This window comes from Cavia porcellus, unplaced genomic scaffold (genome assembly GCF_034190915.1).
Source record: "Cavia porcellus strain 051 isolate PalLab524CR breed Dunkin Hartley unplaced genomic scaffold, mCavPor4.1 scaffold_24, whole genome shotgun sequence".
Taxonomy (NCBI): Eukaryota; Metazoa; Chordata; class Mammalia; order Rodentia; family Caviidae; genus Cavia; species Cavia porcellus.
The window spans coordinates 11938065-11951234 of record NW_026947507.1 but is presented as its reverse complement, the minus strand read 5'-3'; the positions used below and the strand labels follow the sequence as shown (position 1 = coordinate 11951234).

The window sequence follows — 13170 nt, the reverse complement described above, 5'->3', positions numbered from 1 at the left end:
AATGTGATTCAGAGACAGGAAATTCAGTCATGATGGAACCGACGGGTCAGCCCACATACTGGCACTGGGTGTCTCCACACGGGGTAGTCAGGGGAAGGAATGAGTATTACAAATTGCTAAAATCAAGATTTCTTTTTCTTTTAGGAAGCATAAAGAGACTGTCAACTTTATGACTTCAGCAACTGTGGAAATACTGCTGTAATAAACAAGATTGCCAGAAAAAAGCAGCAGGAGTGAGACAGCTGAGAGATCACAGTGCCTCACAGTTTGGTCAACAGAAACTCAATCTTCTTTTAGCTTCCCCATGATCATTATTTGGCAGCACTGCATGGATTGATTTTTGCTCCATGTCCACACTGAACACAATTATTTACCATTGTTTTCTTAGATGAAATCAGACAAACATCATGATCTAACTTTGTACTCTGATTATGGGCATTAATTCCAAACAATACAGAATAAATTCAGCAGAGTTGTACTCCTGGTCTTCATTTTAAATTCTATAAATGGGAAAAAATAGCATCCACTTATCCTTAAGTATAACGAAAACATTACTTTCTTGGGGGTATTTCTCATTATTTAATTGCATGTATGGTTTATTTTCTCATGTCTTGCATTCGATTTCCTTGGGTTTTATTAAAGCTATGAATGATGAAGTATTGACCTTGTCAAAATAACGTATTTGCATTTTAAAATGTTTTCTATATAATTTTTTCAAAAGAAAAAAAAAAGGATTGCACCACATAATGAACAAACTACAGAGCTGGAGTAGAGGATATTTTGAAGCTCCTTGAAGTGAGCTTCAAATGTACTGCTGGGTTCCAGTTGGCCCTCTAACTTACACTTGGTATATATCTAGATTCAATTTGAATTTTATGAATACATTAAGTTGACATCAGGTATAAGATGTCATTGCACAAGTGTAATGCTTAGCTATCTTTAAATATTCTTTTATCTTTATTTAAATATTCTTTAGGTCTCTTTTGCCCCTTCAGCACACAAATCCTGTAATCTGAAATTTGTGCAGAAATACGTTTTGCAAAAGCAAATAAGTAATATAATCTACATAAATATCCCTAATCATTTTAAAGTGTCACTTAAGGCATTTTCTTTTTTTTTTTTTTTTTTTTTTTTGTCTTTTTGTGGTTTTTATCGGTACCAGGGATCGAACTCACAACTGCCTGCTTGCAAGGCAGGCGCTTATGCCGCTGAGCTAAACCCCCAGCCCCTTAAGGCATTTTCAAAATATATGATTCTATAAAACAACAGCAAACTGTTTTATAGAACTGTAACTTAATGGGTTGTAAATCACTTTGTGGTCAGAAAACTACAATATTTTCATGACAGGTTTTAGGGCATATAAAGATTTTCTACTACTTGTATGTTGATTTGTATGCAAATAATAAAGTTTTATTTAATTAATCATCAACTCTATAACTATCATGATTAGTTTAGATAGAGATTAATGTTATGAGTAAAAGCAGATGCTGTTAATATTTATGTTTGCATAACATGGAATAAAATGGGATTATTCCAGGCAATAGGACAAGAAAGGAATAATAACAAAATTCTTTTTATATTAACATTAATTTAGTGTTTGGTAATTTATAGATTTTCTTTTTGGTCTTTTTGAGACAGGGTCTCACTATGCAGTTCAGGCTGGCCTTGAGCTCACTTTGTAGTCCAGGCTGGTCTCAAACTTACAACAATCCTCCTGCCTCAGCCTCCCAAGTGCTGAGATTACAGGCATGTTCCACCACGCCTGGAAATTTATAGGTTTTTTTTTTGTTTGAAATATCTCTGAACTCTAATAAAAAGATAACAAAATTGGGGAAAGAGTAAAAAAGGCTAGTGAAATAGATATAACAAAAAACTTATCAGCTTAAAAAAATTAATTCAGCCTCTGATGATTGAGACTGAAGAAAAATATGACTCTGGATTTAAAAATCAGAAAAAGCACTGTTAAAATTAACTGCATGTTTTTTTAGGCCATAATATATCAGATTAAAAGATAGTATATTGCGTTTCAAACAGTTATGAGAAACTAGATCAGAAAATTTCTGAAACTCAATGATTTGAAATCTGACTGAAAATGTAGATAAAATCTGAGTCCTAAGAGGCATGAGTGATAGCTCTATCGATGTTTCCTTCCGTCGATGTAGACAGGGACAGATGTTTCCACAATAGAGGTCTTTAAGACAGAGAGTATATAAAAGGAAATACTAAAAGTTTAGTAGATAAATCACATTCTAACTATCCCACAAATGTTGGACCATGTGAAAAGGCTGCTATTGTCATAGTGAGCCTTCCTGCATGGATGTCCTGGGATGCTACCCTTGGATGACACTGTGCAGACCCTCAGCTCGGTCACTTTTCTTTAGCCAGCTCAGAATGAAGGTCCCCTTTTGTACAGCACCACACAGTAAGAGCCCTATAAGAAACAGACATACTTCCTATATCATGAGAGGATTTCATAGAAAAAAATATTTCAGAATAAATGTTTATGATCTAGATGACAAGCTGTTTTGAGAAATACAGAGTCACCTGCTGCTTTTGATTTCCAGAGAGAAATGAGAGAGATGTACCATGATGCCTACTGCTGGGCCAGGCTGGTGCAGAGGCTAGAGCACTGGTGTTCGGACCAATCCAAGTTGGTGAAAAGTCCATCTCCCATATAAACATGTATGCCTTCAGAAGGTTACCTATCCTTTCCCTGAACCTTCTTGAGTTCGTCTTCTATCAAGCAATAAGGGGGACAAAAGCGCCAAACTTCTAGGGATGTTGAAATGCAAGAGATTTATGTAGAGAGAGCACCCAGAAGTGGCCCTGAGACACAGTGCCAAAATACTACGGCAACTGCTGTTAACGAGCGAATTGTTTCCTTGGTGTTGATTTATGAACAATGGCTAAATCATTTCAAATATGGATCCCTTCCTTGTTCATTCATACAAATGAATCTTCCAGTCAGGTTTTCTCTCTCTATAAACATTGTTTTAAAAGAGCAGACTAAATCTTTGTTTGAAGAGATGAATTATTCTACAGCCATATTGCACAGATGGCTGAAAAAATATGTGTTGATTGCACTTTCATTTGGTGCATTGAGGTTCCAAGAGCAGCAGCTTCCCGGGCCTGAGTGGGAGCTGGCTTTGATTGATTGGTCTCCCCAGCACACCAGACTGTTGGGGGCAGATAAGAATCCCGCAGGGGGAAAACCTCAGGGAAAGCGAGGCTGCTGGGATGCAGTCCACTCCTGTGTGACAGATGTCCTTTAATATGAAAGAGGTGGGGAACAGCAGGCCTCAAAGGGAATCAGCGCGTAGCAACCAGATGATTCCAACTACAAGTAATATTTAAATAAGATTTGATTTTTAACAACAAAAATGACAACATTTTAGTCTCGTTCATAATGAATGGCTCACCTTAATGTTCATTTTTTTCTGCAGTGGAATAAAATATAAGTTCATTGTATTTTCAGGTTACTAAAAAGTTTTACAGGTCAAGCTTATCTCAGGAGTTACATATACTGACACTCAGCTACATAAATTATTCCCTGGGGATAATCTTCAGTGAGTTGCTAGGAGATGACCAGTTTATATTTTCCTTTGATTATAGGGCATAAACATTCCACTGTCAAAATACCAAAAGAAGAAAAAAAGAAGAAGAATGATTGCCTAACATTTTTTTCCTGTTACTCACAGTGAGATATCAGAAACCAGAATGTTTTGCACCACAGGAAGGGACCCAGGGAGCCGTGAGTATCTCTGTGAGAATTATAAGGAAGAATTACTACAGGAGCAAGGCCAATATCCTTCAGCAGTGGCTCAATGTTCAACACACAGTATGTGTTTAATAAAATTAAGTTATGCTTTTTCATAATTACATATAGTTTGATGGGTGGCTTACTTCAAAATACCGTAAGTGCTTACACATACATGTGGAAGCCTTATACAGGTGAAGAGAGATAAATCATCACTAACTGAAGAATGTGTATAGGTCAACTCTCTGGACTGAGCTAAAATAGAAAGAGATATGATCCTTGTTTTCCCAGAGCAGGGTTGTCATGCTGCCTCCTTTATACATAGTTATGAGATACGTAATTCTTTTCCTGTGATAGCCAATATAGTGTGGTGACTAAAAGTGACAATTTAGGTTTTAATTAGAGCTCTATGAACTCTGTTACTTGCTAGGTATATAATTCAGAATAAATTAATTATATGCTTTGTGTCTCAGTTTCTATTATTATTAATAGACTAAAATCTATGTTAGGATGGAATGAAACTATATATGTCACAAAACTGAAAAAGTTTTCCTAAAATCTGGTCTTGTGAGTGGTTGATTAGCACTTTGTCTCAGTGATAGTGAATGTATTTCCTGTACAAGTGCTTTTAATTTCCCAAAATTTGGTACTTACTGAGCACGTGGTACATGCAGACTAAATGGGTTTATCTACTCAAGTCTTATATGGTCTTGAAGATCAAGCATTTCACTGTGAGTGGGAGGGTCTTGTATTTGGGTGACTACCTGGATGATGTCTACGTATCTTTCTACTTTTGTTGATTTTTGTTTCCTAGTTACAAACTGAGAGAGTCAGATATTTGGGTAATGTATCTATCCTCACTGCTTTTTTAAATAACTCATCTTTATAAGAGCAGCTATAATATCTATGTCCTATAATTTCCTTCACAGGTTGGCTCTAAGCAGGCCTGCCATGACCCAGTTAGAATCAGGTATGTTTCTACAGATGAATCATACAATCTACAAAGGAATTATCAGGTGCCGTTAAGTAGCAAATGTGGTCAATGAGTCTCAAGTTGAATTTGGTTTTCAAAAGATCAGTTTGTATGCTGCCTGTTATATAAAATTACTTAATATGATCATATTAGTTTGGGAACTTACAAACTTGTGCTGGGTGAGGTCCTCAAGCAGTTGCTTAGCATGTTTGGGGCTTTGGGCTCAATCCCCAGCACCACACTAAAAAAGACAACTACTTTGAAAAATCATTTTCTTAAAGAGATTACTAAGGAAAAGTCAGGCTTTCTGGCTTTCTGGCATGAAGAAGTATAGGTATGCCTCACAGCTCTGAACTAAAACTAGAAACCTCCTTGAACCATGAAGAAAGCAGACTTGCCAGTATTATTTTTACAGACACTCTCAAATCAGCATGAACTTTACACCATAATTAATTATTAAATGTGATCCAGGCTAGAACAACCAATACTCACACAATTCATTTTTTTCTCTCTCTCTGGCATTTGGTTATCAGTTATGTGGTGTATAGAGTAACACTTTTAAGGATCAGTTTCTGCAGCTCCATCTCTCACCTTGCGTTTTAATGTAAATAAACTGAGTGAGGCAGGAAAAAAGGCAAAGGATACAGTGCCATGTTCCAGGAACATTTGTCTTGATATTTTAGTGACAAGCTTAATCAAATTAATTATATTTGGCTCTGACTAGCTTAACATAAGGTGTTAGTTTTGAGCTGCAAATGAGTAACTCTTGACAAGGTGAGAAGTCTTCCTTTGCTGAAATCATCCAAGAAGCATTTCTAGTCTACCTTTGAAAACAAAAGCCCTCGTAATATGCAGTAAGAATTCTCATACAGACCTAGGTCCTGCAGCAGAGAGAGCTCCTGCTCTTTACTTACCCAATCGCTTCTTCTTGCAATATTAATAAAAAGGTTTAGCTGTGAACACGACTTTAACCAGACCAAAATTATATTTTTCAGTTTTCCTTACTTTGTGACCAAATTTTAGCCTGCAGAGGTGACAGAATAAGATGTGCACCCTCTAAGAAGCCAGTCTTAACGTAAAGGGGAAGGCCACTTTCCTCCATCGCCTTTCTTCCTGTTGTCATCTGAAATGTAGACCTCATATTAGGATCGAGAGTGGGATCTTGACCACAAGAGAACCTTGAGCGAGGAAGGTGGAGCAAAACAAGCCAAGACCGGCAATTGGAAGGCCGAGGCAGGAGGGTTTCTGGGAGTTCGAGGCCAGTCTGAACTACAAGCAAAAATCTGTCCCAAGAAACCAAAAAAAATTTTTTTTTAAAAAGAGGAAGGAGTCAAGGTCCCTGATACTTGAACTGTCTCACTGCTTTGCACTATCAATTTTTTCAACTTCATGTGCAAGAGATCTCTTTTGTTTAATCCTTTATTACTTTGTACCTCTGGCAGCAGCTGAATTTTGATCCCAATAAATGTATCACAGCTCTGGAATTCAGAAATTTGTAATAATTCTATTAAACTTATATCTATATTACATTATAAGGATAAATTTAAATTTTATATGAAATTATAATTTTATACTAAACCAGCATTTTTCTTGTAACATAGATTGGTTGAAATGTTGGCTATTGAACACGTTTCTGGTGGCCCTGTGGCCCAATAGGAGGTGCCCAGGAAGCATACTGTATTGCTTTCCCTTTGTAGTCGCAGCCGCTTTACCTGCACCATTCAAAGGCTTTATAACCCTCCCCTCCCTGCCTCCCTTCCTCCCTCTCCCTCTCTCTTCCCCTTCCTCCCTTTACTTTTCCTTTCTATTTTCATTAGACTGACTAAACGTTCCTAGAGGACAAATTTATGCCCATTATTTTCTACCCTATAGACTTTGCATGGTGTCCTAACCTAAAAAGTTCTCAATTAACCGTGTTAAAGGAATACTTAAAAGATATACATGGAGCTGATAAATTTTTAACATTACCATGTGTTTAACTGAATCCCTGAAATGAGTCATTTGCAAACAAGTGACGAAATTAGATACAAGACCTTGAGATCAGTAATTGTGTTTTTGCCATAAATTAATATGGGCAAGGTGAAAGCTTCTATACATTTTAAAAAAGCTTTTATTTTGCCAATGCAAGGTATTATCTTGGCAATTAAAAAAATCAGAAAACCATTCCATGTGTGGGAGAGGCTGTCTAATTCCACTGTCCTGCTCCTTTAATCCATTTTATGTGAAAACTATGCTGGGTGCCAGAGGTCATTTTGCTTATTAAATTTTAAATTCTGAGATGTTGAGAGCATACTTACTGAATATTTTGAGAGATATTTACATATGAAGGAATGAAGTGCTATTTTTTTTTTCACAGTGGAGTTGTTAGAGCCCATCTTTTGAAGTACGGCAATTTGGGATAAGTGATATGGAACCAGAGCCTTAAAATTTAAGAAAGACGCCAGCCATGTCTCAATTAGTTATCCACACAACTGAGACACACCACTTTGTCTCCTAGCGCTTCCCCCTCCTCGGCTTTGCCATGGGAATGATTCTAAATCTCTTGGTTAGCCTGCCTTAGAGGATTGTCAAGAGGATAATGTGACAGAAAGTTGTAACAATGTCAAAGTACAACCATGAACAAAAACTACTACCATGAAGGTATAACTTGCTAATTCCTTTTGTTCTCCTCCTCCTCCTCTACTACGACAGATATGGATGCTTGATCTGGTATCCATTAGACAAGAGTACCATAGTGATCGGATGCATCTTTACCCAATTTCCTGGAAGACAGACAGAGCAGGTATCAGGGAAGCCTTTGAAGCTCAGGTAAGCAAATTTTTTGAAATAGGCAATAAAAGTCGATCCCCTTCCCTCTTTTTGTCACTAATTCTTTTTCTTTCTTTCTAGACAGGGCTTCACTATGCGGTCCAGGGTGGTCCTGAGCTCGCTGGATAGCCCAGGCTGACCTCGAATTCTCAGCCATCCTCCTGCTCCTGCCTCAGCCTCCAAGTGCTGGGATTACAGGCATGTGCCACCGCAATTAGCTTGTCCCTTGTAATTGGAAGTTTTATCTGGATGTGAAATACAGATGGGGTTAGAAGCCAAAAATGATGGGAAACAACTTTTTTTTAGTATAACAAGACAATAAACCCTAGACCACAAGGTCAAAGAAGCCAATGATTTTGCTGTAAAGTAGAAGAAAATACCCAGGTCTTTCTGCATAGTAAAGCTGATTCTGCTGTAACCTACATTATGAAGGAGAAAACAAAAGCTGTTTTAGGAAACTATAAATCACTTGAGGAATGGCCTTGTGCCAGAAAACTGAGGTCTTTCTCTTAGAAATTACAGACTTTTGTTCCTTATAATTAGGCTTTTTTGCTCAACTTCCAAATAACTTAGAGAAAATGATCATGTAAGATTATAATTTTTCTTCAAAACAACCTATGCAGTGTGCAATAAAATTTTGAAAGAAAAAAAAATAAAAAGTTCCTTAGATTTTAGCCAAAAGAATAATGTAAGTCATTGATACTTGTTGCAGTATCGTGACTCCTGTAAAAAACGGTACAACAAATAGAATCTCAGAAAAATCCACAAAAATAAGTGAGATCATGTTATGGTCACGTTATATCACAGAGAAAGTGATGAAATAGCTATGATCACATATAAGCTTCATCTACTTATCTGGAAAAATCTGTCAGGCATGCATGGATTACCCACGAAACTCTAGCAAAATAAAAGTGCTCTTAATTCTTTGGTCTCAGAATCATTTTTCTGCCCTAATTAGCTGTGAAAAATTATATTTATTTTAAATTCATGCAGGTATTTAATTAGAAAAATAGCATTTGTAAAACTGTTTCTGCCATTTTTTTTCTAATGGAATTTAACTTGAAACACTTGCATTGCTGGCTTTCGCAGAAAGGTATTTGTAATGAATCTGTGTCTGGCATTTGACCGGTGATAAAAATAATAATTTGAAATGAATCATAAATCTGGGGAAGAACTTTGGGAATGCTTGGTGAGAAAATGGGGCTTGGACAGAACATAAAGATTCTCCTCTTTCAGTTTCACACCTCAGCCAAAGAGCTGTATCTCTTCTAACCTTTCATTAACGACTGGAGCCTTCATAAAATTGTCAACATTGAGCATCTACTAAGTAGAGGCATATGAGCTTTTCATATTGTCAACATGTTGTCCAAAATGTTGCCTACAGTGCCCAGAAAAATCACCAATTTTCTAATATCAGTATAATTTTATTTTATTTAATAGCTAAAGTGACCCAAAGTTGAATTTATATCATTACAGTGGAAAGAAAGAAAACATCTAAGAAATTAATAAACCCTGGCACCACTAAAGGTGCATTGTATGCTGGGTAAGGCTTTGGCCACAGAGGCAAGCACCTGAAATAACACAGATGCCTTCCTGCAGGGAGTGCAGTGGCAGCTTGACTGAAAACACGGACAGGATCCTTTGCTCTATCTTCCTTAAGATATTTGAAAATAATCTTCTGTTTTTGGAGAATAAGTGTCAATTTAGTGAGCTGAAACCCGGGTAACATATGTTAATAGAGTGATGTTTCCATGAGGATTATGAAAAATGAACGAGGCCTCAAGGGATGTAAAGAAAAGGTCAATGTACCAGTAAAAGTGTGTTCAAATCCCTAGCAAGAGAAGACATTGATCCGCTTTAAGCAGGAGTCTAGTCTTGGGCTACTCATTGCTTTTGAATAATGTCCTCTACAGACAACGTGTACAGAATCTGATGGCTTGAGAAAGAACATCTTGTCCACACAGACAATACAGCTCTTGGGGTTTTGGAATACTTATTTTTAAAGTGTGTATTTTTTGAGGTCTACTATCTCTGTAGAGTCAAGGGAAAAAATGTAGAGTTCATGGACACAGAATAAGACCTTGATCTTGTTTCAAGCCAAGGTTCTGGGTCATAAAGTTGTAAGAGAACAATTGCAGTATATTAATCCACAGACGACAGCATTGCAGCCGCATATTTTCAATCACTTTGCTAACCTTAAAATTCTTTATGCCACACAAAAGTACCCCAAAAGTAACAATTTTCAGAGTTTTCAGTATCCACTTGTTTTCACCTGATTCTCCAAAATATGTCAGTCTTTCTTCTGTATGCCAGATTCCTTACAGTTGAACAACAGGAAGGGCTTGGCAGGAACAATAAACCAGTGTTTCCTTGTTTAAACTCCCAAGTGGAGGTAAAAATCCAGAGGGCTTAGTATGAAAAAGATCTTATATGTGGCCTCTCTTTTTACTTCAGGTTTTGGTTGCATTTTAATTTTTTTGGATGATGTTTATGGGTCTTAGAAGGAAAAATATGTAACTTTAAGCTGTGCTGGGACAACTTTGGCATGCTTTTTAATGAACATTTTGGATTTTTTAATGGAAAGAGAATGAGAAAAGATAAAAGGACAAATAGCTAGTTAATGGTCTCCATAGATACCAGAAAGAGGCAGTTTATTTTCAATATTTTACTTATTTCCTATTATCATCCAAGTATGTTTCCAGTCCCAGTGGTTTTTGTGGGGACTAAAATGTCCCTTTGCTCTCCACCAGTACCCTCTGCTCCATGTTATCTAGGTTCCTTCCAGTGAGGAAAGAGATGCAGAGAAAACTCTGATTAGAACCTAGTACAAATGTCAGTTAAGAATTACTTTGCTGCTACCTCAGTGGGAACCACATGATCCCTCATACCCAGGTGGATATCAGTAGCGTACACACGAGTACAGGCTCATAAGTTTCCTGGATGCAAATACTCTAAAGGCCTGAGCTATTGTGGGGATCAGAATTGAGCCTACATTCAATATCAGAGCCTTTTTTTCCCAGAATGGATTGACTATTGATGCCAAATCTCTGCTGTTTATTCCTTTGTTTGCCAACTGTTCACTGCCTTCTTGATAGTGTTCTGTGACATTTGCAGAATTTGACTTCAAACGAAGTTCCTACTGAGTGAACTGATGATCAGATGGATGATTTGTCTTTCGGTACTTAAATCGGTGTATCTAACTTAACTGTCCATATTTCTTGTCATTTATCCTGTTGGGAGAGTTCAACCTAGCCTAATTAGATCATGCCCTTACTTGTTGGGGGTTCTCTGCTGCCTAAGAGGTTGATTTCTAAACAGTTACTGTGCCCTCAAGGCCATCTTATGATTTAACAGTGTGTCTCCCCAGTGTTTCCTCCACCACTTCCCACAGTTCAACCCTGCCTGCCTGCTCTTCTTGAAATTCAACATGGACTTTCAGCTGTTTCCCAAAATCTGAATATAGAATTTGTTTAAACTTTTTATTTACTCAAGTTCTACCTATCTGTCAATGTTTTGTTCTCCATGAACTAATCCTCTATACTTTTGTGTTTCAGAAACACTTTCCTTGAGCCATGCTAGAATACTTACTTCTTTCATGTTTGTCTGTTTCTCTAACCCTGATTTCTGTAAGACTAAGGTCAACCTGGTTTTCATTGTTAATTTCTTACTGCTTAACAAGTTCAACGTCTTGTAAATCTTGACGCACTCAGTGCAATTAAGAGAAAAAGGAGGATTAGAGGGATGGCTCAGTGGTGGAGCATTTGCTTAGTATGCTGGGTTCAGTCCCCAGCACTGCAAATAACAGCAGCAGCAATAAATAATACTGTGTTATCAGTTAATATTTTAACAGAGAGTATGATTTATGTAGTTGCTGTAAATCATTGACTAAGTCTATAAAAAGACTCAGACAGATTTATTTTTGACCATTTCTCCTGTTAATTTTTACATTGAACTTCAGCCTTTTATGGATCAACAATTACAGGCCATGCAAGCATCCTCTAATCCAGTAGTTGGAAAAGGATGAGAATTTCCCCACAAAATTCTAGTTTGAAATTACTGCCAGTGCTGCTGAGCGCTCTAACTACTCACTTGTGTTCAACAGGGATCAGGCATTTGGCAAAGCTTTTTACTGCGGGTTTTCAGCACTACTGTATAGAATTCTATGCCAGTGAGTCAAATATACATGTCATCTAAGGCAGCATCCATAATTAACCAAAATTCTAACTTTGTGCTGGGACTTAGGCATTGATCACAAATATTAGCTTTTATTGTCATCTTCATCATTGTTTGCTATTGTTCATATGGTGCTTACTCTATTGCTATTAATTTCAAGCCCACTATTTTAATTCCATGCTACAAAATAACATATTGTAAGAATATTTAATTGGTTTTCATGGGCCTGTTTTCTCCCCCGTCTCAGTCCAAGTTGCATGAGATACAGCTCAATGGCACAGTGCTTGCTTGGCAAGTGCTACGTCTTAGGTTCAATTCCTGGTTTTATATATATATACCACCCAAAGGGTACAGTGACTTCATATTATCTACTAGTAAAATTCCAAACCAATCCAAATACAATATTGTCCTTACTTAATTTTCGTAGCATTATATTTCATTTTCCTTCTCATATTTTGTTCTTTCATGCTTTTTACTGCCCCTTATCAAAAAAATTTATATTTTAATCCTCATTTGAGTTTAGTCAGCACACCCTAACTGGGTACCTACCTTGTAGCTGATATAATTCTGGGCCTGGCGTGTCAAGTTCATGTAGGACCTAGCAATATAATTAGTAGGGTAAAACAGCTATGATTTTATGTCATCTTTTAAACAATGAGATGATTTTACCATTTGAATTACTCCCAATTATACTTAGAATTACACACATCATTATAAGTCCCTCTCAAAGTAGTCTCTCATAAATATCTCATGAAAATTAACACAGTTCCTTGTCTGCATCTTTTGTTTTGTCTTTATTTTATTTGTTTGTGTTTGATTGAGGGGAGGGGCCTATGTTTTATTTCTTTGTTCTTCATTGTACCTTTTACATAATAGTCTTTCAATAAATATTTGCCAGACTTTTTTGTTTGTTTTTGTCTTTTTCATTTTTATCGGTACCGGGGATCGAACTCACGACTGCCTGCTTGCAAGGCAGGCACTTATGCCACTGAGCTAAATCCCAGCCCCTGCCAGACTTTAAAAGAATATAATAATGGTATCTGAATTTAAATTTTTTAAAAAATAGAAAGTTTTCATGGGCCATGTTTTGAAAATCCTATTGCACAAAGATACTTAATCCACAAAGCTCCCTTAATTAATATGAGCTCTGTGCTACTTAAGCTGAACACATGATAGCTGTGGTGACCACATATCAGGGTCACAATGAGGTGTGTGTGCAATTTAACTTGAATGAATAGATTGCTTGCCTACCTTTTCAATGCTCTTTTCTTATACTATTTGTCCTAAAATTATATAAGTATTAATATATTAGAAAACTGTGGCAACAGATGCATGAAAAACATACAGATATAAATATAGTATAAAAGTTTGGACATAGACCATGGATTTCATAAATAGAAGAGAAATGTGTCTGGGAGAAGGGCCTGTTTTTAGCACATTTGGACATGCATCTTTAAAC

The 13170-nt window shown here is 36.8% G+C and overlaps 1 protein-coding gene and 2 long non-coding RNA genes across 26 annotated transcripts in view; 2 read left to right on the top strand and 1 right to left on the bottom strand.

The window, feature by feature from the left end:
• LOC111756604 (uncharacterized) overlaps window positions 1–1422 on the top strand; it is a 61289-nt gene extending 59867 nt beyond the window's left edge. For both annotated transcript variants that reach the window (XR_002791028.2, XR_002791029.2), the window contains exon 3: window positions 145–1422. This is a non-coding gene — a long non-coding RNA (uncharacterized LOC111756604). The remainder of the gene's footprint in view (window positions 1–144) is intronic.
• The window catches only part of Sorbs2 (sorbin and SH3 domain containing 2), a 198896-nt gene that overhangs the window by 106407 nt on the left and 79319 nt on the right, over window positions 1–13170 (bottom strand). The gene's annotated exons all lie outside the window — the stretch shown is intronic.
• Window positions 3426–8567, top strand: LOC134472659 (uncharacterized). Its single transcript, XR_010042562.1, has 4 exons — window positions 3426–3838; window positions 4687–4727; window positions 7422–7538; window positions 7620–8567. It is a non-coding gene; the product is annotated as an uncharacterized LOC134472659 (long non-coding RNA).